The following is a 26,919-nucleotide window of genomic DNA, read 5'->3' as shown; positions in this document are numbered from 1 at the left end:
TATTTATTTTGTGACTCCACATGATCATGAACCTAATAAAACATGAAAAACAATGAAAATTAGATAAATAAACATTGGGTTGCCTCCCAACAAGCGCTTCTTTAATGTCAATAGCTTGACAGTGGGCTCTCATGGAGCCTCACAGATGTGCAGAGCTTTGTTGAGACCTCCCAACACCAAACTTAGAGTTTGGATATGGGGGTTTAACACCAAACTTAGAGTTTGACTGTGGGGGCTTTGTTTGACTATGCTTTGAGAGAAGCTTTTTATGCTTCCTCTCCATGGATGCAGAGAGAGATCCTTGAGTTGTAAACACAAGGTTGTCCTCATTTATCTGAAGGATCAATTCTCCTCTGTCCACATCAATCACAGCTCTTGCTGTGGCTAGGAAAGGTCTTCCTAGGATGATGGATTCATCCTCTTCCTTTCCAGTATCTAGGACTATGAAATCAGCAGGGATGTAAAGGCCTTCAACCTTTACTAACACGTCCTCTACTTGTCCATAAGCCTATTTTCTTGAATTGTCTGCCATCTCTAATGAGATTTTAGCAGCTTGCACCCCATAGATTCCCAGTTTCTCTATTACAGATAGGGGCATGAGGTTTATCCCTGAACCAAGGTCACACAGAGCCTTAAAGATCATGGTGCCTATAGTACAAGGTATTATGAACTTTCCAGGATCCTGTCTCTTCTGAGGCAATGTCAGTTGATCCAGATCACTTAGTTCATTAGTGAACAAGGGAGGTTCATCTTCCCAAGTATTAATGCCAAATAATTTGGCATTTAGCTTCATGATTGCACCAAGGAACTTGGCAGCTTGCTCTTCAGTAACATCCTCATTCTCTTCAGAAGAGGAATACTCATCAGAGCTCATGAATGGCATAAGGAGGTTCAATGGAATCTCTATGGTCTCTAGATGAGCCTCAGAGTCCTTTGGTTCCTTAGAGGGAAGCTCCTTATTGATCACTGGACGTCCCAGGAGGTCTTCCTCCTTGGGATTCACGTCCTCTCCTTCCCTTACAGGTTCGGCCATGGTGCTTATGTCAATGGCCTTGCACTCTCCTTTTGGATTCTCTTCTGTATTGCTTGGGAGAGTACTATGAGGGATTTCAGTGATTCTTTTACTCAGCTGGCCCACTTGTGCTTCCAAATTTCTAATGGAAGACCTTGTTTCATTCATGAAACTTACAGGGGCCTTGGATAGATCAGAGACTAAGTTTGCTAAGCTAGATGGATTCTGCTCAAAATTCTCTGTCTGTTGCTGAGTAGATGATGGAAAAGGCTTGCTATTGCTAAACCTGTTTCTTCCACCATTATTAAAGCCTTGTTGAGGCTTTTGATCCTTCCATGAGAGATTTGGGTGATTTCTCCATGATGGATTGTAGGTGTTTCCATATGGTTCACCCTTGTATTTTAACTCTGCTATTGCAGGGTTCTCAGGATCATAAGCTTCTTCCTCAGAAGATGCCTCTTGAGTACTGTTGGATGCAGCTTGCATTCCATTCAGACTCTGAGAAATCATATTGACTTGCTGAGTCAATATTTTTTTCTGAGCCAATATGGCATTCAGAGTATCAATTTCAAGAACTCCCTTCTTCATAGGCATCCCATTATTCACAGGATTCCTCTCAAAAGTGTACATAAACTGGTTATTAGCAACCATATCAATGAGTTCTTGAGCTTCTGCAGGCGTTTTCTTTAGGTGAATGGATCCACCTGCAGAAGTATCCAATGACATCTTTGATAGCTCAGATAAACCATCATAGAATATATCCAGGATGGTCCATTCTGAAAGCATGTCAGAAGGACACTTTTTGGTCAGCTGCTTGTATCTTTCCCAAGCTTCATAGAGGGATTCACCTTCTTTCTGTCTGAAGGTTTGAACATCCACTCTAAGCTTGCTCAGCTTTTGAGGAGGAAAGAACTTGGCTAAGAAAGCCATGACCAGCTTATCCCAAGAGTTCAGGCTATCTCTGGGTTGAGAGTCCAACCACACTCTAGCTCTGTCTCTTACAGCAAAAGGGAAAAGCATGAGCCTGTAGACTTCAGGATCTACTCCATTAGTCTTAACAGTATCACAGATCTACAAGAATTCAGTTAAGAACTGAAAAGGATCTTCAGATGGAAGTCCATGAAATTTGCAGTTCTGCTGCATCAGAGAAACTAGCTGAGGTTTCAGCTCAAAGTTGTTTGCTCCAATGGCAGGAATGGAGATGCTTCTTCCATGTAAATTGGAATTAGGTGCAGTAAAGTCACCAAGCATTCTCCTTGCATTATTGTTGTTGGGTTCGGCTGCCATCTCCTTTACTTGTTCGAAATTTTCAATAAGGTTGTCTCTGGATTGTTGTAATTTACTTCTCTTAGTTTTCTCTTCAGAGTCCTTTCAGGTTCTGGATCAGTTTCAACAAGAATGCCTTTTTCTTTGTCCCTGCTCATAATAAAGAAAAGAGAAAAAGAAAAGAAGAGGAATCCTCTATGTCACAGTAAAGAGGTTCCTTATTGTTAGTAGAAGAAGAAGACAAGAAGAGAGAAAATTCGAACACATATAGAAGAGGGGGTTCGAATTTGGTGAGTGATGTGGGGAAGAGATGTTACTAGATGAATAAATAAATAGAATAAGATGAGAGAGGGAGAGGATTTTCAAAAATAATTTTTGAAAAAGAGTTAGTGATTTTTGAAAATAGTTTTTGAAAAAGGTTAGAAATTTTCGAAAATTAAAATCAAAAATTAAAAAAATTGGTTAATTAAAAAGAAATTTTGAAAAAGAGGGAAGATATTTTCGAAAATTAGAGAGAGAGAGTTAGTTAGGTAGTTTTGAAAAAGATAAGAAACAAACAAAAAGTTAGTTAGTTAGTTGAAACAAATTTTGAAAAGATAAGAAGTTAGGAAGTTAGAAAAATATTTTGAAATCAACTTTTTGAAAAAGATATGATGAGAAGATATTTTTGAAAAGATATGATTGAAATTAGTTTTGAAAAAGATTTGATTTTTAAAATCACAATTAATGACTTGATTCACAAGAAATCACAAGATATGATTCTAGAACTTAAAGTTTGAATCTTTCTTAACAAGTAAGTAACAAACTTGAAATTTTTGAATCAAAACATTAATTGATGATGTTATTTTCGAAAATATGATGTAAAATTAAGAAAAAGATTTTTGAAAGATATTTTTGAAATTTTTGAAAATAACTAAAAAAAATGAAAAAGATTTGATTTTTGAAAAAGATTTTGAAAAATATGAGATTTTTAAATTGAAAATTTGATTTGACTCATAAAAACAACTAGATTTTAAAAATTTTTGAAAAAGTCAAATCTAATTTTCGAAATTTTAAGAGAGAAAAAGGGAAAGATATTTTTTTGATTTTTGAATTTTTATGATGAGAGAGAAAAACAAGAAAAATGATGCAATGCATGAAAGTTATGGATCAAAACAATGAATGCATGCAAGAATGCTATGAATGTCAAGATGAACACCAAGAACACTATGAAGATCATGATGAACATCAAGAACACATTTTTGAAAAAAAAATTTTTATGCAAAGAAAACATGCAAGACACCAAACTTAGAAATCTTTCATGTTTAGACTCTATGAATGCAAGAATGCATATGAAAAACAAGAAAAGACACAAAACATGCAAATGCAAAGATCAAACAAGAAGACTTACCAAGAACAACTTGAAGATCATGAAGAGCACTATGAATGCATGATTATTTTCGAAAAATGCAAGATGCACATGCAATTGACACCAAACTTATAACATGACTCAAGACTCAAACAAGAACACAAAAATATTTTTGATTTTTATGATTTTATGATTTTTTTTGTATTTTCTTTTAATTTTTTCGAAAATCATTTTGAAAAAGAAAAATAAGGATTCCAAAATTTTTAATATGAATTCCAGGAATCTAGCATTCTTAGTCTAAAGCTCCAATCAAAGGGTCAGGCATGGCTTAATAGCCAGCCAAGCTTTAGTATGTAAATCAGGAACAGCAGCAGGTGGATTAGCAACAACTAGCTTGCTCTTGATAACAAATTGGAAGCCTCAGTCCAAATGAATTTAGACATGACTTTACAGCCAGCCAGGCTTCACATGTTTCATGAAACACTAGAATTCATTCTTAAAAATTCTTAAGAAAAATATATTTTTGAAAACATTTTTTTTTATTTTTTGAAAACAAAGGAGAAAATTTTGAAAGATTTTTGAAAAATTTTTGAAAATAAAACAAAAAGAAAATCACCTAATCTGAGCAACAAGATGAACCGTCAGTTGTCCAAACTCAAACAATCCCCAGCAACGGCGCCAAAAACTTGGTATGCGAAATTGTTACTCAGGTTGTGAATTGTTGTTCGAAATTGATTCCCTGGCGATGGCACCAAAAACGGATGCACAGAACCATGGTCTAAACATATCTTCACAACTTCGCATAACTAACCAGCAAGTGCACTGGGTCGTCCAAGTAATAAACCTTACATGAGTAAGGGTCGATCCCACGGAGATTGTTGGTATGAAGTAAGCTATGGTCACCTTGTGAATCTCAGTCAGGCGGATATAAAATAGTTATGGAGTTTTCGAAATTAATTAATAAGTAAACATAGAATAGGGATAGAAACACTTATGTAATTCATTGGTGAGAATTTCAGATAAGCGTATAGAGATGCTTTCGTTCCTCTGAACCTCTGCTTTCCTGCTGCCTTCATCCAATCAGTCTTACTCCTTTCCATGGCTGGCTTTATGCAAGGGCATCACCGTTGTCAGTGGCTACATCCCCTCCTCTTGTGAAAATGGTCCAAGATGCCCTGTCACGGCACGGCTAATCATCTGAGGTTCCCGATCATGCTGGAATAGGATTCACCCTCCTTTTGCGTCTGTCACTACGCCCAGCACTCGCGAGTTTGAAGCTCGTCACAGTCATTCAATCATTGAATCCTACTCGGAATACCATAGACAAGGTTTAGACTTTCCGGATTCTCTTGAATGCCGCCATCATTCTAGCTTACACCACGAAGATTCTGATTAAGAGATCTAAGAGATACTCATTCAGTCGAGGGTAGAACGGAAGTGGTTTTCAGGCACGCGTTCATAGGTAATGATGATGATTGTCACGTTCATCACATTCAGGTTGAAGAGCGAATGAATATCTTAGAAGCGAAATAAGATGAATTGAATAGAAAACAGTAGTACTTTGCATTAATCTTTGAGGAACAACAGAGCTCCACACCTTAATCTATGGAGTGTAGAAACTCTACCGTTGAAAATACATAAGTGATAATGGAGTTCATTGGTCTCGGCCCCAGAGGGGAACCGGAGTAACCAAAGCTACTATGATCCAAAGATAAAACTTAGGATGTCTAATACAATAGTAAAAGGTTCTATTTATACTAAACTAGTTACTAGGGTTTATAGAAGTAAGTAATTGATGTATAAATCCACTTCCGGAGCCCACTTGGTGTGTGCTTGGGCTGAGTTTGAATGTTACACGTGCAGAGGCTCTTTCTGGAGTTGAACGCCAGGTTGTAACGTATTTCTGGCGTTCAACTCTGGTTTGTGACTTGTTTCTGGCGTTTAACTCCAGACAACAGCGTAGAACTGGCGTTCAACGCCCTTTTACGTAATCTAAAATCGGCCAAAGTATGGACTATTATACATTGCTGGAAAGCTCTGGATGTCTACTTTCCAACGCAATTAGAAGCGCACCATTTTTAGTTCTGTAGCTCCAGAAAATCCACTTTGAGTGCAGGGAAGTCAGAATCCAACAGCATCAGCAGTCCTTCTTCAACCTCTGAATCTGATTTTTGCTCAATTCCCTCAATTTCAGCCAGAAAGTACCTGAAATCACAGAAAAACACACAAACTCATAGTATAGTCCAGAAATGTGAATTTAACATAAAAACTAATGAAAACATCCATAAAAGTAACTAGATCCTACTAAAAACATACTAAAAACAATGCAAAAAAGCATATAAATTATCCGCTCATCTGTACCCCAGCACCATCCTCAGACTGTGCACAAAAGCCAAGGTTGTCTTCGAGGATAGCAACCTAGATTGGTTAAATCCTGGGAGGCTAATTACGTTTCAGCGTCTAACTCATGTGACACCAGCCCAACAACAAAGAAGACCTCACATAGGAAAGCCAAAACCAAAAGGAGGATCTCACCAAGAAGAGTCTCATCAGGAAGAACACCAACAAAGAGAATATCATGACCCAACCAACATAAACCTGAACTACATTCATGGAGCCATTGAGGAGCTAGCAAGGAGTTATATGGGGGGGGACAAGAACAACAACTGCACATTCAAGCTCAAAGGATGGATCGTCAAGAAGAGCTCCTTTCTAATTGGATGAATCAACAAGGAGAATGGCAAAAACAACAAATGGAACACTATTCCCAGCTTACCCAAGCCATAAATCAAGTGACTAAAAAACAAGAGCGACAAGACAAGCGCCTTCAAGAACTCAATCAACGACAACTAGCTCAGGCGAAGGCATTCAATGAGTTCAGCGTACTGAACGAAGGACGGCAACTACATAGGGAGGAATTCTACACAAACACTCAAGTCAAGTTGAACTATATGTCTAGTCATATATATAATCTGCACTCTGCAATCCCCAGGTATGATGAAGTCCAAAAAGAGCTAACAGAACAAGTGGAGAAGAGTCATGAATCAGTAAAGAAGGCACTTGAAGACTGGAAAAGAGCCAGACTAGCACGGATACAAGGAAGCACAAGTGGACACAAAGAGGACAAACAAGAGGGAGAGCAGAAGCAACCCCATGAGTAAAAGTTGGTGGAGTTCCCTCATTGTCCCATCTTTTTCAAGTTTTAAATAAAGAAAATCATGTATGAAATAAAACATGCTTCCATGGTAGTTTAGGATTTTCAATTCTGTTTTTAGTATTATCCTTGCTTAGGTCTGTGATTGCTAGTCAAATTGCCTGTTTTCAATTCCATCTTGCTTATTGTGTTGCTTGTTTCCTTTTTTAATCAAATAAAAAGAGAATGTGTGTTATCAAAGACCAGAGTGGAATCCATATTGTGGAGTAAGTTCCTAATTTTATGGTGTGGTCATAGATTAGCTAAGTTAGTTCACCATTAAGGTGGGAAGGCAACTATCTGTCCTAAATCATATGCTTGAAACACACCCCATGAGACTAGCTGAATAACAAGATCCCCAAAAAAAAAGGGAAAGAAAAATGAAAGTTAAAGAATAAAAGAAAAAAGAGTAAGAAATAAGGCTAGGCACCAAGGGTTTGAATCTTGAGGGATATGTTTGTGGTGCTCTTGTGTAAGGGATTTACTTGGATGAATAAGCTCTTAGGGGTGCCTTATCACTTGGTAACTTGGGTTAACTAACCCGGGATTATCGGCTGAAAGTCCACTATCAAGAGTAACCCTTGCTACAGAACACTTAGTAACCCAAAGAGGTGGTGGACACCAAGGTCTCAAGAAAAGAAAATAACAAACCATGTGCCTGTGGTGTGTCTGTATGGGGGAAAGAGACTTGAGGGAGTAAGTCCTTAGGAGTGTCTTAACACCTAGCACCTTGAACCAACTGGTTTGGGAGTGCTGGCTGAAAGCTTATGTTAAAGAGTCGCCCCCTCACAGAGCACCTAGTCTAAGAACACAAATAAGCCCTGAAATGACAAAAAAGATCAATGAATAAAAGTTTCATAAGGTGCAGTCAAGTGGGTATTCCAAGACATGATAAAGGTCTGAAAGCCAGTGAAGGAATGAACCTAAGTTGCTATTCATGAAACCACCATAAAACCAAGGACATGACTTCCACAATAATGACTCATTTCTCTTGGCATTTCATTCATCATTCTCTTGTTCAAGTACTTGCTTAGGGACAAGCAAGCTTTAAGTTTGGTGTTGTGATGCCAGGACATTTTGGCCAGTTTCACTGACCTTTTCTTTACTGTTTTAGGGTAGTTTCATGCATTTTCTTAGGAAATAAGCAAGTTTTGGGTAAAAATTCACTTACATCTTAATTCAAGCAAGCATGGTGCACTTTACATGATTTCATGAGAATTTTGCATGAATTAAATGACAAATTGGATGATGCATGTCTCATGATGAGGATTAGAACTTTGATGCACTTTATTGCTTGATTTCAGGACAAAGGAAGCAAGAAAGAACCACGTTAGCAGCCACGTTAGTCTAACTAACGTGACCACTGGTGCACAGAAATTGTGATTACACTTTGATTATGTAAAATTCATTGCTCTTTCTTTCCCTAGCAATGGCACCAAAAACATGATGCCAATACCATGGTTCACAACTTCACACAACTAACCAGCATGTGCACTGGGTCGTCCAAGTAATACCTTACGTGAGTAAGGGTCGAATCCCACGGAGATTGTTGGTATGAAGCAAGCTATGGTCACCTTGTAAATCTCAGTCAGGCAGATATAAAATAGTAATGGGGTTTTCGAAATTAATACTAAAATAAGGATAGAAATACTTATGTAAATCATTGGTGAGAATTTCAGATAAGCGTATGGAGATGCATTCGTTCCTCTGAACCTCTGCTTTCCTGCTATCTTCATCCAATCAATCTTACTCCTTTCTATAGCTGGCTTTATGTAAGGATGTCACCGGTGCCAATGGCTACTTTCGATCTCTCTCGGGAAAATGGTCCAAATGCTCTGTCACAGCACGGCTAATCGTCTGGAGGCATCACCCCTGTCGTTGGTTGCATCCTATTCCTCTCTGTGAAAATGGTCCGATGCGCTGTCACTGCATGGCTAATCATCTTGGAGCTTCTCGATCATACTGGAATAGGATTTACTATCCTTTTGCGTCTGTCACTACGCCCAGCACTCGCGAGTTTTGAGTTCGTCACAGTCATTCAATCCCAGAGTCCTACTCGGAATACCACGGACAAGGTTTAGACTTTTCGGACTCTCATGAATGCCGCCATCAATCTAGCTTATACCACGAAGATTCTGATTAAGAGATCTAAGAGATACTCATTCAATCTAATGTAGAACGGAAGTGGTTGTCAGGCACATGTTCATAGGGAATGATGATGATTGTCACGTTCATCACATTCAGGTTGAAGTGCGAATGAATATTTTAGAAGTGGAATAAGTTGAATTGAATAGAAAACAGTAGTACTTTGCATTAATCTTTGAGGACCAGCAGAGCTCCACACCTTAATCTATGGAGTGTAGAAACTCTACCGTTGAAAATACATAAGTGAAAGGTCCAGGCATGGCCGAATGGCCAGCCTCCAAAATGAGATCACAGGATCAAAATACAATCCAGGATGTCTAATATAATAGTAAAAGGTCCTATTTATAATAAACTAGCTACTAGGGTTTACAGAAGTAAGTAATTGATGCAAAAATCCACTTCCGGGGCCCACTTGGTGTGTGCTTGGGCTGAGCTTGAGTGTTGCACGTGTAGAGGTCCTTCTTGGAGTTGAACGCCAGCTTTTGTACCAGTTTGGGCGTTGAACTCCACTTTGCAACTTGTTTCTGGCGCAGGACGCCAGAATTGGGCAGAGAGCTGGCGTTGAACGCCAGTTTGCGTCGTTTAAAATTGGGAAAAGTATGGACTATTATATATTTCTGGAAAGCCCTAGATGTCTAATTTCCAACGCAATTGGAAGCGCGCTATTTTGAGTTATGTAGCTCCAGAAAATCTATTCTGAGTGCAGGGAGGTCAGAATCCAACAGCATCAGCAGTCCTTCTTCAACCTCTAAATCTGATTTTTGCTCAAGTCCCTCAATTTCAGCCAGAAAATACCTGAAATCACAGAAAAACACACAAACTCATAGTAAAGTCCAGAAATGTGAATTTAACATAAAAACTAATGAAAACATCCCTAAAAGTAACTAGATCCTACTAAAAACATACTAAAAACAATGCCAAAAAGCGTATAAATTATCCGCTCATCACAACACCAAACTTAAATTGTTGCTTGTCCCCAAGCAGCTGAAAATCAAATAGGATAAAAAGAAGAGAATATACTATAAATTCCAAACTATCAATGAAACATAGCTCCAATTAAATGAGCGGGACTTATAGCTTTTCTGCCTCTTGAATAGCTTTGGCATCTCACTTTATCCATTGAAGTTCAGAATGATTCGCATCTATAGGAACTCAGAGTTCGGATAGTGTTATTGATTCTCCTAGTTCAGTATGATGATTCTTGAACACAGCTGTTTTATGAGTCTTGGCCGTGGTCCTAAGCACTTTGTTTTCCAGTATTATCACCGGATACATAAATGCCACAGACACATAATTGGGTGAACCTTTTCAGATTGTGACTCAGCTTTGCTAAAGTTCCCAATTAGAGGTTTCCAGGGTTCTTAAGCACACTCTTTTTTTGCTTTGGACCTTGACTTTAACCGCTCAGTCTCAAGTTTTCACTTGACACCTAAACGCCACAAGCACATGGTTAGGGACAGCTTGGTTTAGCCGCTTAGACCAGGATTTTATTCCTTTAGGCCCTCCTATCCACTGATGCTCAAAGCCTTGGGATCCTTTTTATTTGCCCTTGCCTTTTGGTTTTAAGGGTTATTGGCTTTTTGCTCTTGCCTCTTGGTTTTAAGAGCTTTTGCCTTTTTCTGCTTGCTTTTTCTTTCTAATTTTTTTTTCGCCTATTTTTTTTTTCTGCAAGCTTTGTTCTTCGCTGCTTTTTCTTGCTTCAAGAATTATTTTTGTGATTTTTCAGATTATCAAATAACATGTTTCCTAATCATCATTCTTCCAAGAACTAACATATTTAACATTCTTAAACAACAACTTCAAAAGACATATGCACTGTTCAAGCATTCATTCAGAAAACAAGAAGCATTGTCACCACATCAATATAATTAAACTAAGTTCAAGGATAAATTCAAAACTCATGTACTTCTTGTTCTTTTGAATTAAAACATTTTTCATTTAAGAGAGGTGATGGATTCATAGGACATTCATAACTTTAAGACAAAGTTACTAAATACTAATGATCATGTAATGAAGACACAAACATAGATAAGCACTTAACATAGAGAAAACGAAAAACAGAAGAAATAAGAACAAGGAATGAATCCACCTTAGTGATGGTGGCGTTTCCTTCTTGAGGAACCAATGATGTCCTTGAGCTCTTCTATGTCTCTTCCTTGTCTTTGTTGCTCCTCCCTCATTACTTTTTGATCTTCTCTACTTTCATGAAAGTTGATGGAGTGCTCTTGATGTTCCACCCTTAATTGTCCCATGTTGGAACTTAATTCTCCTAAGGAGGTGTTGATTTGCTCCCAATATTTATGTGGAGGGAAGTGCATCCCCTGAGGTATCTCAGGGATCTCTTGATTTGCAGTCACATGTTCTACCACTGAGCTATAGACCCTTGAGATGAATCTTTCCATCTCCCATGACTCGGAGGTGGAAGCTTTTGTCTTCCCTTCCCCTTTTCTAGAGGTTTCTCCGGTCTTAGGTGCCATCAATGGTAATGGAAAAATAAAAAGCTTATATGCTTTTACCACACCAAACTTAGAATGTTGCTCGCCCTCGAGCAAAAGAAGAAAGAATAGAAGAAGAAGAAGAAGATATGGAGGAGATGCAGGGATATGAGTATGGATGTGAGTGGTGAATGGAAAACAGAAGGGATGATCATAAATGGAGAGAGAGAGGGTGAGGTGGGTGGGGATCCTGTGAGATTCACAGATCCTGAGGTGATCCTGTGGGGTTCACAGATCCTGAGGTGTTCAAGGATTTACAACCTTGCACCAAATTAGGCATGTAAAATGCCCTTGCACACAACTCTGCGCGTTCAGCGCTAGGTTGGTGCTTGTTCTGGGCGTTGAACGCCCATTTGTAGCTTATTTCTGGCGTTGAACGCCAGAACCATGCTTGTTCTGGGCGTTCAGTGCCAGCTCTTCTCCAGGGTGCATTTCTGGCGTTCAAACGCCCAGATGCTGCCCATTTCTGGCATTCAGCGCCAGAACCATGCTCTGTTCTGGCGTTGAACGCCCAAAACATGCTTCTTACTGGCGTTTAAACACCAGTAAGGTCTTCCTCCAGGGTGTGATTTTTCTTCTGCTGTTTTTGATTCCGTTTTCAATTTTTTTATTTATTTTGTGACTCCACATGATCATGAACCTATAAAGACATATAACTAAGAAAAATATAGTTAGATAAATAAAAATTTGGTTGCCTCCCAAAAAGCGCTTCTTTAATGTCAATAGCTTGACAGTGGACTCTCATGGAGCCTCACAGATGTGTGATGACAAGTCATCCTAGCCTATTTTAGCTAGTCTTTTTCTTTAGTTTTCATTAGAATTATGCACTTTCTTGAGCTACAAGCAAGCCAATTGAGTAGATTTTCATGTTTCCCTTGATTGAACCAACCATATATGAATTCATGCCATTTCATGAGGTTTTGTGCTATATTTGTTGCATATTATGAAAGATTGAATATCTCATGATTTTGAGCATAGCTTTGATTAGTTTGGTTGATCAATGATAGGTGAAGAAAGCTTGGAGAAAGGTTGAAGCAAAGAGGAATGGCTAGGAGTGAAGAGAGGACAATGGAATAAGTGAAATTGAACCGGGATGCATGAAGTTAGCCCCAACGTTAGCCCCCTAACTTGGAGGCTAACGTTGGGCATGAAAATCACTCCCTGGGCTCCCCACGTTTGAGCCAACGTTAGCCCCCTAACTTGGAGGCTAACGTTGGCACATGACATTGAAAGGAAGTGGCCAACGTTGGCTCCAACGTTAGCCCCCTAACTTGGAGGCTAACGTTGGAACTTGAGAAGTTTCTCCCCTGGGCACCAACGTTTGCGCCAACGTTAGCCCCCTAACTTGGAGGCTAACGTTGGCACTTAAATTACAAAGGAGGAAGGCCAACGTTTGCGCCAACGTTAGCCCCCTAACTTGGAGGCTAACGTTGGCGCCACTAGCACTAAGCATTGCCAACGTTAGGGTCAAAGTTAGACCCCTAACGTTGGCACCAACGTCCAAACCAGAAGGATGTGGCTTGCTGCTATGAAAAGTTGGGGTCAAAGTTAGACCCCTAACTTTGGCCCTAACGTTAAGTCCAGCTTTGGCTAACTTCAAAACCGGTTCAATTGGTTCACTTCGGTTCTTCTTCAATCTTCAAGAGCAATCAACCAAGGCCTCTTTCAACCCAATTCCACCAAGAACAAAGGCCCAACTCAAGGCTTGAAGATCATTTTGGAAAGTGTATAAATAGTATAGAATTCAAGTTATTAAGAGAGTTTTTCCTTTTAGAATTTTCATAATAGTTTTCGGAGAGCTTTTGAACTTGAGTGAACTTTAATTTCTTGTTTTCATTGCTTTCAATTTCATTTTACTTTTGTCTTGGATCTTGGATTGGAGAATTGAAGAAATTCTGTTTCAATCTCAATCTTGGATCTCTCTGTTTCTTTACTGTTAATTGAATTTCATTTTCGGTTCATTGTTCATCATCTCTTTTCTTTGCAATTTACAATTTCCTTGCTATTGTTCTTGTTGGATCTAGGAAGGCATTGAGATCTAGACTTGGTTTTCTAGTCTCTGGGTCCTGAGATCTGAATTTCTCATTTCAATTCCATGTTTATCGCTTTTTCTGTTCATTTACTTTACTGCTTCAAAATCCGGTTCAATCCCATTTCCCTTTCCCTCTTCTGTTTGATGCAATTTAGTTTTTCCTTATTTAAATTCTGCAAATCCATTCCCCAATTCCCTTTACATTTCAAGCAATTTATATTCCTTGCACTTTAAGATTCCGCAATTTACATTTCTTGCACTTTAAGTTTCTGCCATTTAATTTCTTGTTCTTTAAGTTTCAGCAATTTATTTCTTGTTCTCTTTACTTCAATGCAAATTATATTCTGCAAGTCACACAATCATCAACCAAATCTTGATTCGCTTGACTAAATCAACCACTAAACTAAAATTGCTCAATCCTTCAATCCCTGTGGGATCGACCTCACTCCCGTGAGTTTTTATTACTTGATACGACCTGGTACACTTGCCGGTTAGTTTTGTGATGCTTTGTGAGAGATTCGTTTCTCAACAAAATATCTCATCAAGTTTTTGGCGCCGTTGCCGGGGATTGATTAGATTGACAATGATTAAGTGAGGTGGTGGTCTAGATCAAGCACTTTTTCTTTATTTTTGACTAACCCACTAACTGTTTGAATTTTTGCTTAAGCTAACTAAAACTTCATTCTAGCAGAAGATTGAAGTGTAACTGGTTTGTGTGCTCTTATGTTCTGCCTGTATGTCAGGTACAAGAAGAGCCATACCCAATTTTCATGAACAAGACGAAAGAACTCTCAGGAGGTTAAGAAGAGCTGAAAGAGGGAAAAGTATTGTTGGAGAAGAGGAATCAGACGAAGAATTCCACGAGATGGAAGGAGATACATCTAATCCAGAAGGAGGAGTCAATAATCAACCACAACAGAGGAGAGTATTGGCTTCCTATACCTTTGCAAATGCTAGACATTGTGGAAGTAGCATTCTCACCCCTAATGTCAATGCAAATAACTTTGAACTGAAGCCACAACTCATCACATTGGTCCAGAACAATTGCTCATTTGGGGGAGGACCATTGGAGGATCCAAATCAACATCTATCTACCTTCTTAAGGATCTGTGACACTGTCAAATCCAATGGCGTGAATCTTGAAACTTACAAGCTTCTATTGTTCCCATTCTCATTAAGGGATAAGGCTGCACAATGGCTTGAAACTTTTCCCCAAGGAAGTATCACTAGTTGGGATGACTTGGTGACTAAATTTCTAGCCAAATTCTATCCACCCCAAAGAGTCATCAGGCTGAAAACCGAGGTGCAGACATTCACACAATTAGATGCCGAATCCTTGTATGAAGCATGGGAGAGGTACAAAGCCTTAATCAGAAAGTGTCCTCCAGAGATGTTCAATGAATGGGACGTGTTGCAAAATTTCTATGAAGGCCTGACATTAAAATCTCAGGAGGCATTAGATCATTCTGCTGGAGGTTCACTACAACTAATGAAAACTGCTGAAGAGGCTCAGAATCTTGTGGATATGGTGGCCAACAACCAATATTTCTTTGCTCATCAAAGAAGCCGCCAACCATCACAAAGAAGAGGAGTAATGGAACTAGAAGGAGTGGATTCAATCCTAGCTCAAAACAAGATGATGCATCAGCAAATTCAACAACAATTTGAGCAAATGGCCAAGAGGATTGATAGTCTCCAAGTTGCAGCAGTCAACACTAGCCAACCATCAACCACATGGGGACAGAGTGAAGAAACTCAAGAAGAACAACAACAAGAGCAAGTTTAGTATATGCACAACCAAGGACCAAATGAAGTGTATGGTGATACATACAATCCATCCTGGAAGAACCACCCAAACCTCAGATGGGGAGATAACCATACCCAAAACCAACAACCATGGCAGAGGAACTCAAACCAACATAATCCAAGAAACAACCAAAATCACAACCAGCAGCAGACTAACCAAAACCCCTTCAGAAAACCTCAAAACAACTACCCCAACATCAACCAATACCAATCTAATAACCAATCTACCAACCAAAATGCCTACCATCCACCACCCACATCTCATAACCCACCTCAAGTATCACCTGAAGCCCAAAGAATCACCCACTTGGAAGCCATGATAGACAAAATGTTGAAACACCAAGAAATGGTAGCAAAGAATCAGGAAGCCTCTATAAAGAGCCTAGAGAGACAGATGGGGCAAATCTCCAAGCAAGTATCTGTTGAGAGATCTTCAAACTCACTGCCCAGTGACACAATTCCAAATCCCAAGGAAGAATGCAAGGCAATACAATTGAGGAGTGGGAGAACATTGATAAGCAACAATGACACTACAAGGAAGCAAGCAGAGAACATCAAAGAACCAACAGAGGATGAGAATCAAACAAAGGCAGATGAGGCTAAGGAGCAAGATGTGATGCCAAACAAAGACACTGAGAAACTCAAAGAGAAGAACAACCAGCCACATAGCTCAAGGGAGGTAGCTCAGGGGCAGCAGCAAGTAGGAAAAAGCATCACACCTCCAATGCCTTACCCTCAGAGGTTCAACAAAGAGATGAAAGACAAGCAGTTCCACAAATTCCTTGAGATTTTTAAGAAGCTGGAAATCAACATTCCCTTGGCTGAAGCACTTGAGCAAATGCCTCTATATTCCAAGTTTCTGAAGGATCTTATCAACAAGAAAAGAAGTTGGCTTGAAAGGGAAACCATATTACTCACCGAGGAATGCAGTGTGGTGATTCAACGGGGTATTCCACCAAAACTTAAGGATCCAGGAAGCTTTGTAGTCTCATGCACTATTGGTAAGATAATTCTCAACAAGGCTCTCTGTGACCTGGGTGCCAGCATCAATTTAATGCCTCTCTCAATGATGAGAAAACTTGCCATAGAAGAACTTAAACCCACCAGGATGTCACTAGTCATGGCTGACAGATCAATCAAGACACCTAATGGAATTGTGGAGAACCTGTTAGTGAAGATTGGGGAGTTTATTTTCCCAGTAGATTTTGTAATTTTGGACACTGAAAAAGAAGGAAACGACTCAATCATTCTGGGAAGGCCATTTCTACACACAGCAAGGGCCATCATTGATGTAGAAAAAGGAGAAATGACCTTCAGGGTCCATAATGAACAAATGATCATAAATGTGTTCAAATCAATGCAAAACGCTCCTGAGCAAGAGGATTACGTGAGAGTGGATATGATAGACAATTTGGTGGAAGAAACATTGGAAGAAAATTTTCAAGAGCAAGAAGGAAATAAAGGAGCAAGAGAGGAACAAGTGGCTGAGACCTCTACGGAGCAAGATAAAAGGCAAGATAAGAAAGAAGATGTACGAAGACAAGAACTGAAACCTTTACCCACCCATCTCAAATATGCATTCCTTGGCACATCGGAGAGCTTCCCAGTAATCATTAATTCATCCCTAACAAAGAAGGAAGAAGGAGAACTTCTTGATGTACTCAAGGCTCACAAAGATGCTTTAGGATGGACCATTGATGATCTGAAGGGAATCAGCCCTGCAGTATGTATGCATAAGATCCTCTTGGAAGATAATTCCAAACCAGTGGTTCAACCGTAAAGAAGGCTAAATCCTATAATGAAGGAAGTTGTCCAGAAGGAAGTAATGAAGTTGTGGAATGCAGGGATAATCTTCCCAATATCTGACAGCCCATGGGTAAGCCCGGTTCAAGTTGTACCAAAGAAGGGAGGGATGACGGTCATCACTAATGAGAAGAATGAGTTGATCCCTACTAGAACAGTGACTGGGTGGAGAATGTGCATAGACTATAGAAGATTGAATGATGCCACCAGGAAGGATCATTTCCCTCTCCCATTCATTGATCAGATGCTGGAAAGGTTAGCCGGCCATGCCTATTACTGTTTTTTGGACGGATATTCTGGGTATAATCAAATCGTGGTGGACCCCAAGGACCAAGAGAAAACTGCCTTCACATGTCCATTTGGAGTTTTTGCATATAGGAGGATGCCTTTTGGGCTCTGCAACGCCCCTGCCACATTTCAAAGGTGTATGCTCTCCATTTTTTCTGATATGGTCGAAAAATTTTTAGAAGTCTTCATGGATGACTTCTCTGTTTTTGGTGATAATTTCAATGCTTGCCTAAACCATTTAACTCTTGTCTTGAAATGGTGCCAAGAAACTAATTTGGTTTTAAACTGGGAGAAATGCCATTTTATGGTACCCGAAGGAATTGTTCTTAGCCATAAAGTTTCAAGAAAAGGGATAGAGGTTGATAAAGCAAAGGTTGAGATTATAGAAAAACTCCCTCCACCAATTAATGTGAAATCTGTTAGAAGTTTCTTGGGGCATGCCGGATTTTACAGAAGGTTTATCAAGGACTTTTCAAAAATAGCCAAACCTTTAAGTAATCTGTTAATGCTTGATAACCCTTTTGTTTTTGATAAAAACTGTCAGCATGCATTTGAAACTTTAAAAAATAAACTCACAACAGCACCAATCATCACACCTCCAGATTGGGAATTACCTTTTGAACTCATGTGTGATGCAAGTGACATTGCAATTGGTGCTGTACTTGGGCAAAAGAAGGGGAATTTGCATCATGTCATATATTATGCAAGTAAAGTGTTGAATGAGGCCCAAAGAAATTACACTACAACAGAAAAAGAGTTGCTAGCTGTAGTCTATGCATTCGATAAGTTTAGATCATATCTGATAGGATCAAAAGTTGTGGTTTACACTGATCATGCTGCACTTAAGTATTTGATGTCAAAGCAGGATGCTAAACCAAGACTCATCAGGTGGATACTGCTCCTACAAGAATTTGACATTGAGATAAGAGATAGGAAGGGCACTGAAAATCAGGTCGCTGATCATCTGTCAAGGCTACCACATGAAACAAATCAAAAAGCATCCCAGCCCATAAATGAAAGCTTCCCAGATGAGCACCTTCTGCAGATCCAGCAAGCACCTTGGTTTGCTGACATAGCAAATTACAAAGTGGGAAGGAAGATACCGCAAGAATTCTCTAAGCAACAAGTGAAGAAGTTGATCAAAGAAGCAAGGAAATTTTCATGGGATGAACCCTTCTTATTCAAGAGATGCTCTGATGGAGTGATCAGGAGGTGTATTCCTGAAAGTGAAGTGAGGGACATCTTGTGGCATTGTCATGGTTCAGCTTATGGTGGACACTTTGGCCCAGAAAAAACAGCCGCAAAAATACTACAGAGTGGCTTCTATTGGCCAACTATTTTCAAGGATGCCAGAGAATATGTACACCAACGTAATGAATGCCAGAAAGCAGGAGGATTAACAAGAAGGAATGAGATGCCTCAAAATTTTATCCTAGAATTAGAATTGTTCGATCTATGGGGAATTGATTTCATGGGGCCTTTTCCTCCTTCCTATTCTTTTAGATACATCCTGGTAGCAGTGGAATATGTCTCAAAATGGGTAGAAGCCATAGCCACAACCACCTGTGATGCACAAATCGTCCTCCAATTCCTCAAAAAGCACATCTTCACTAGGTTTGGAGTGCCCAAAGGTCTTATTAGTGATGGTGGTAGTCACTTTTGCAACAAACAAATGGAGAAACTCCTTCACAAATATGGAGTAATTCACAAAGTAGCCACACCCTACCATCCTCAGACTAACGGCCAAGCTGAAGTTGCAAATAGAGAATTAAAGAAGATCCTAGAGAAAACAGTGGGAATCACAAGAAAAGATTGGGCTAGAAAGCTAGAGGATGCATTGTGGGCGTATAGGACAGCTTTTAAAACTCCTATTGGCAAGTCACCCTTTCAGCTATTATATGGCAAATCCTGCCACCTCCCTGTAGAGCTTGAACACAGAGCTTTTTGGGCCACTAAACTCCTCAACCTTGATCCCCAAGCTGCAGGAGAAAAAAGGCTGTTACAACTAAATGAACTGGATGAATTCAGACTGGAAGCTTATGAAAATGCGAAGATATACAAGGAGAAAGCTAAGAAGTGGCATGACAAGAAGATCACAAAGAAGGAATTCAAGCCAGGACAACAAGTGCTCCTGTATAATTCGAGGCTTAAAATCTTCCCTGGCAAACTGAAGTCTAAGTGGATTGGCCCATACTTGGTGACAAAGATTTTTCCCTATGGGAATATTGAGCTGCTAGATGAGGCAACAAAGAATCAATTCACTGTAAATGGTCACAGAGCAAAGTTGTACTTGGGAGGACAATGGGTTAAGGAAAAAGAGGTTCAACACCTACAGCCCTCTTAAAAAGAATTGAAAGGTGTCAAGCTAGTGACAATAAAAGAGCGCTTGTTGGGAGGCAACCCAACCTGAGGTAGTTTTCTTTTCATAGTTAGTCCAATAAAAAGGTTAAATGAGTGGTATGTATTGCAAGGAGCTAAGTTTGGTGTTTCACACCAAAACATATTAAGGGAGAATAAAGGATTCTAAGTTTGGTGTTCCACCAAAATCTTACTTAAAAGCACATTCTCACTTTCTATATAAAGGGTTACTAGCTCCAGGCAATCTGACAAATCATTTAAGCATTGTCTGTTTCTAGTTTTCAGTTTTATTACCTTTAGCAAAGATTTAGGCTTTCACATATGGTTATGCATAAGAAACAAGGCAAGAGACTAAGTTTGGTGTTCACACACCAAAGTAAGTTCAAACGCCTACAAGAAAGTCTTGCACACTAACAAATCATCTAAGGGCTTGAGAAACAAGCAACTTCCATTAACACTGCAGAAATTCAATCACTCTTCTGGGAGGACTACTCACCATTAGCTGAGATGAAAGAAGAAGAAACCACCAAGAGGTTGTATTGTCACTTAACTCCATCAGTATTGAATTGCTCTAAATTGGAAGTGTGAATATGCCCATTTTAACAGAAACTGTTAGTGTAGTATGCATCAATTATGTTTTTGTTTTTTTAATAAGTAGGCTGGTTTTTATGTTGGCTTGTGTGTTCATTTTCACTTAACAAGAAGTATGTATTGTCCCCTGCATCTTTAAATTCAATAAAGGAACAGTTTGAATGTGAAGTGAAATGGTCTCTGTTAGATAGAAATGGAATAAAAGTAAGTGGTGGTATGTGTGTGATTGTATAATAGCTCACTTTTAGTGAATAAAGAGCTAGGATATCTCCTTCTAAGTAAAGAGTCGCCTACTGTCTAGGAATCTCAATTGAATTAAATTCCTTGGTTAGAAAGAAAAACAAAAAGAAGGAAAGAACAAAGAGAGCCAAAAAGTGGCAAAACAAAAGAAAAACAAAAAGAAACAAAGCTGGACACCAATAGCTTGAACCTTAAAATACATGCCTGTGATGTCTTTGTACTAGGATCTGCTTGGATTATTAAGCTCTTTGGAGTGCATCAACACTTGGTGACTTGGGTTAACTAACCCGGGATCATCAGCTGAAAGTCCACTATCAAGAGCAACCTAACTACAAGGCATTTAGTAGCCCAAAGAGGTGCTGGGCATCAATGTTTTAAGAAGGAATGTGAGCCAAGTGTCTATGGTGAATAATGTGTCAAGTATAAAGAAAAGAAAATGAACTTGCTACACATGACACTCAAATAAAGCTTTTGAATAAAGTAATAGCCAAGGATAAAGGAATAATGAGAGGTTATAGCAGTATGTCACTTGAAGCTTGAAGGAGACTTTCTAGGCCTAGGAGTCAATAAGAAGTGAGTATTTGCATATCCACATAAAACCCCATGAACTATCAATAACACTCTGCTAGCATGAACTTCCTCTTCCATTTCATTCTTTCTTCTTAATAATTCATTTCTTGCTTGGGGACAAGCAAGCTTTAAGTTTGGTGTTGTGATGACAAGTCATCCTAGCCTATTTTAGCTAGTCTTTTTCTTTAGTTTTCATTAGAATTATGCACTTTCTTGAGCTACAAGCGAGCCAATTGAGTAGATTTTCATGTTTCCCTTGATTGAACCAACCATATATGAATTCATGCCATTTCATGAGGTTTTGTGCTATATTTGTTGCATATTATGAAAGATTGAATATCTCATGATTTTGAGCATAGCTTTGATTAGTTTGGTTGATCAATGATAGGTGAAGAAAGCTTGGAGAAAGGTTGAAGCAAAGAGGAATGGCTAGGAGTGAAGAGAGGACAATGGAATAAGTGAAATTGAACCGGGATGCATGAAGTTAGCCCCAACGTTAGCCCCCTAACTTGGAGGCTAACGTTGGGCATGAAAATCACTCCCTGGGCTCCCCACGTTTGAGCCAACGTTAGCCCCCTAACTTGGAGGCTAACGTTGGCACATGACATTGAAAGGAAGTGGCCAACGTTGGCTCCAACGTTAGCCCCCTAACTTGGAGGCTAACGTTGGAACTTGAGAAGTTTCTCCCCTAGGCACCAACGTTTGCGCCAACGTTAGCCCCCTAACTTGGAGGCTAACGTTGGCACTTAAATTACAAAGGAGGAAGGCCAACGTTTGCGCCAACGTTAGCCCCCTAACTTGGAGGCTAACGTTGGCGCCACTAGCACTAAGCATTGCCAACGTTAGGGTCAAAGTTAGACCCCTAACGTTGGCACCAACGTCCAAACCAGAAGGATGTGGCTTGCTGCTATGAAAAGTTGGGGTCAAAGTTAGACCCCTAACTTTGGCCCTAACGTTAAGTCCAGCTTTGGCTAACTTCAAAACCGGTTCAATTGGTTCACTTCGGTTCTTCTTCAATCTTCAAGAGCAATCAACCAAGGCCTCTTTCAACCCAATTCCACCAAGAACAAAGGCCCAACTCAAGGCTTGAAGATCATTTTGGAAAGTGTATAAATAGGATAGAATTCAAGTTATTAAGAGAGTTTTTCCTTTTAGAATTTTCATAATAGTTTTCGGAGAGCTTTTGAACTTGAGTGAACTTTAATTTCTTGTTTTCATTGCTTTCAATTTCATTTTACTTTTGTCTTGGATCTTGGATTGGAGAATTGAAGAAATTCTATTTCAATCTCAATCTTGGATCTCTCTGTTTCTTTACTGTTAATTGAATTTCATTTTCGGTTCATTGTTCATCATCTCTTTTCTTTGCAATTTACAATTTCCTTGCTATTGTTCTTGTTGGATCTAGGAAGGCATTGAGATCTAGACTTGGTTTTCTAGTCTCTGGGTCCTGAGATCTGAATTTCTCATTTCAATTCCATGTTTATCGCTTTTTCTGTTCATTTACTTTACTGCTTCAAAATCCGGTTCAATCCCAATTCCCTTTCCCTCTTCTGTTTGATGCAATTTAGTTTTTCCTTGTTTAAATTCTGCAAATCCATTCCCCAATTCCCTTTACATTTCAAGCAATTTATATTCCTTGCACTTTAAGATTCCGCAATTTACATTTCTTGCACTTTAAGTTTCTGCCATTTAATTTCTTGTTCTTTAAGTTTCAGCAATTTATTTCTTGTTCTCTTTACTTCAATGCAAATTATATTCTGCAAGTCACACAATCATCAACCAAATCTTGATTCGCTTGACTAAATCAACCACTAAACTAAAATTGCTCAATCCTTCAATCCCTGTGGGATCGACCTCACTCCCGTGAGTTTTTATTACTTGATACGACCTGGTACACTTGCCGGTTAGTTTTGTGATGTTTTGTGAGAGATTCGTTTCTCAACAAAATATCTCATCAATGTGCAGAGCTTTGTTGAGACCTCCCAACACCAAACTTAGAGTTCGGTTGTGGCCTCCCAACACCAAACTTAGAGTTTAACTGTGGGGGCTTTGTTTGACTCTGCTTTGAGAGAAGCTTTTTCTGCTTCCTCTCCATGGATGCAGAGAGAGATCCTTGAGTTGTAAACACAAGGTTGTCCTTATTCAATTGAAGGATCAATTCTCCTCTGTCCACATCAATCACAGCTCTTGCTGTAGCTAGGAAAGGTCTTCATAGGATGATGGATTCATCCTCTTCCTTTCCAGTATCTAAGACTATGAAATCAGCAGGGATGTAAAGGCCTTCAACCTTTACTAACACGTCCTCTACTTGTCCATAAGCCTGTTTTCTTGAATTATCTGCCATCTCTAATGAGATTTTAGCAGCTTGCACCCCATAGATTCCCAGTTTCTCTATTACAGAGAGAGGCATGAGGTTTATCCCTGAACCAAGATCACACAGAGCCTTAAAGATCATGGTGCCTATGGTACAAGGTATTATAAACTTTCCATGATCCTATCTCTTCTGAGGCAATGTCAGTTGATCCTGATCACTTAGTTCATTGGTGAACAAGGGAGGTTCATCTTCCCAAGTTTCAATACCAAATAATTTGGCATTCAGCTTCATGATTGCACCAAGAAACTTGGCAGTTCGCTCTTCAGTAACATCCTCATTCTCTTCAGAAGAGGAATACTCATCAGAGCTCATGAATGGTATAAGGAGGTTCAATGGAATCTCTATGGTCTCTAGATGAGTTTCAGATTCCTTAGGTTCCTCAGAGGGAAGCTCCTTATTGATCACTGGACGTCCCAGGGGGTCTTCCCCCTTGGGATTTACGTCCTCTCCTTCCCTTACAGGTTCGGCCATGGTGCTTATGTCAATGGCCTTGCACTCTCCTTTTGGATTCTCTTCTGTATTGCTTGGGAGAATACTAGGAGGGATTTCAGTGATCCTTTTACTCAGCTGGCCTACTTGTGCTTCCAAATTTCTAATGGAAGACCTTGTTTCATTCATGAAACTTACAGTGGCCTTGGATAGATCAGAGACTAAGTTTGCTAAATTAGATGTATTTTGTTCAGAGTTCTCTGTCTGTTGCTGAGTGGATGATGGAAAAGGTTTATTATTGCTAAACCTGTTTCTTCCACCATTATTAAAGCCTTGTTGAGGCCTTTGATCCTTCCATGAGGGATTTGGATGATTTCTCCATGATGGATTATAGCTGTTTCCATAAGGTTCACCCATGTAATTTACCTCTGCTATTGCAGGGTTCTCAGGATCATAAACTTCTTCTTCAGGGGAAGCCTCTTGAGTACTGTTGGATGCAGCTTGCATTCCATTCAGACTCTGAGAAATCATATTGACTTGCTGAGTCAATATTTTGTTCTGAGCCAATATGGCATTTAGAGTATCAATTTCAAGAACTCCCTTCTTCATAGGCGTCCCATTATTCACAGGATTCCTCTCAGAAGTGTACATGAACTGGTTATTAGCAACCATGTCAATGAGTTCTTGAGCTTCTGCAGGCGTTTTCTTTAGGTGAATGGATCCACCTGCAGAAGTATCCAATGACATCTTTGATAACTCAGATAGACCATCATAGAATATATCCAGGATGGTCCATTCTGAAAGCATGTCAGAAGGACACTTTTTGGTCAACTGTTTGTATCTTTCCCAAGCTTCATAGAGGGATTCACCTTCTTTCTGTCTGAAGGTCTGAACATCCACTCTAAGCTTGCTCAGCTTTTGAGGAGGAAAGAACTTGGCTAAGAAAGCCGTGACCAGCTTATCCCAAGACTTCAGGCTGTCTTTGGGTTGAGAGTCCAACCACACTCTAGCTCTGTCTCTTACAGCAAAAGGGAAAAGCATGAGCCTGTAGACTTCAGGATCTACTCTATTAGTCTTAACAGTATCACAGATCTGCAAGAATTCAGTTAAGAACTGAAAAGGATCTTCAGATGGAAGTCCATGAAACTTGCAGTTCTGCTGCATCAGAGAAACTAGCTGAGGTTTCAGCTCAAAATTGTTTGCTCCAATGGTAGGAATGGAGATGCTTCTTCCATGTAAATTGGAATTAGGTGCAGTAAAGTCACCAAGCATTCTCCTTGCATTATTATTATTTTCGGCTGCCATCTCCTCTTCTCATTCGAAAATTTCTGAAAGGTTATCTCTGGATTGTTGTATTTTAGCTTCTCTTAGTTTCCTTTTCAGAGTCCTTTCAGGTTCTGGATCTGCTTCAACAAGAATATTCTTGTCTTTGCTCCTGCTCATATGAAAAAGAGAGAACAGAAAAATAATAATAATAGGGGTCCTTTTTACCACAGTATAGAGGTCCCAGTGTGAGTAGAAGAAAAGAAGAAGAAGAAATTCGAACACAGATGGAAGAGAAGGTTCGAATTTGGGTGAGATGAAGTGTTAGTAGATGAATAAATAAATAGAAGGAGATGAGAGAGAAGGAGAATTTTCGAAAATAATTTTTGAAAAAGAGTTAGTGATTTTTGAAAATTAAGATTTAAAAATTGAAATAATTAGTTAATTAAAAAGAAATTTTGAAAAAGAGGGAGATATTTTTAAAAATTGGAGAGAGAGAGAGAGTTAGTTAGGTAGTTTTGAAGAAGATGAGAAACAAACAAAAAGTTAGTTAGTTAGTTGAAACAAATTTTGAAAATCAATTTTGAAAAGATAAGAAGATAGGAAGTTAGAAAAGATATTTTAAAATCATATTTTGAAAAAGATAAGATAAGGAAGATATTTTTGAAAAACTATGATTGAAATTAGTTTTGAAAAAGGATTTGATTTTTAAAATCACAATTGATGACTTGATTCACAAGAAATCATAAGATATGATTCTAGAACTTAAAGTTTGAATCTTTCTTAACAAGTAAGTAACAAACTTGAAATTTTTGAATCAAAACATTAATTGTTATTGTTATTTTCGAAAATTTGATATAAAATTGAGAAAAAGATTTTTGAAAAATATTTTTAAAATTTTCGAAAATAACTAAGAAATTTGAAAAAGATTTGATTTTTGAAAAAGATTTTGAAAAAGATAAGATTTTCAAATTGAAAATTTGATTTGTCTCATAAGAAACAACTTGATTTTAAAAATTTTTGAAAAAGTCAATTCAAATTTTCGAATTTGATGAGAGAGAAAGGGGAAGATATTTTTTTTTTATTTTTGAATTTTTAATGATGAAAGAGAAAAACATGAAAAAGATGCAATGCATGAAAATTTTTAGATCAAAATATGTGATGAATGCAAGAACACTATGAATGTCAAGATGAACACCAAGAACACTATGAAGATCATGATGAACATCAAGAACATATTTTTGAAATTTTTTTTTTTAATGCAAAGAAAACATGCAAGACACCAAACTTAGAATTCTTTAATGCTTAGACACTAAGAATCCAAGAATGCATATGAAAAACACCATACAACACAAAACAAGAAAACATCAAGATCAAATAAGAAGATTTACTAAGAACAACTTGAAGATCATGAAGAACACTTTGAATGCATGAATTTTCGAAAAAATGCAAGATGAATATGCAATTGACACCAAACTTATAACATGACACATGACTCAAACAAGAAACATGAAAAATATTTTTGATTTTTATGATTTTATGATTTTTTTTTTTGTATTTTCTTTTAATTTTTTTCGAAAATCATTTTGAAAAAGAAAAAAAATAAGGATTCCAAAATTTTTAATATGAATTCCAGGAATCTTATGCGCTTTAGTCTAAAGCTCCAATCAAAAGGTCAGGCATGGCTTAATAGCCAGCCAAACTTT

At 38.6% G+C, this 26,919-nt stretch overlaps 2 non-coding genes across 2 annotated transcripts; both read left to right on the top strand.

The window, feature by feature from the left end:
* Positions 1–1,792: 1,792 nt before the first annotated feature.
* Positions 1,793–1,900, top strand: LOC112739409 (small nucleolar RNA R71). The gene has a single exon (XR_003170346.1). It is a non-coding gene; the product is annotated as a small nucleolar RNA R71 (small nucleolar RNA).
* A 22,851-nt stretch (positions 1,901–24,751) lies between these two features.
* On the top strand, positions 24,752–24,859 carry LOC112739314 (small nucleolar RNA R71). Its single transcript, XR_003170246.1, has one exon. It is a non-coding gene; the product is annotated as a small nucleolar RNA R71 (small nucleolar RNA).
* Positions 24,860–26,919: the final 2,060 nt, after the last annotated feature.

Source organism: Arachis hypogaea, chromosome 13 (genome assembly GCF_003086295.3).
Source record: "Arachis hypogaea cultivar Tifrunner chromosome 13, arahy.Tifrunner.gnm2.J5K5, whole genome shotgun sequence".
Taxonomy (NCBI): domain Eukaryota; kingdom Viridiplantae; phylum Streptophyta; class Magnoliopsida; order Fabales; family Fabaceae; genus Arachis; species Arachis hypogaea.
This window is presented reverse-complemented; position numbering and strand designations above follow the sequence as displayed.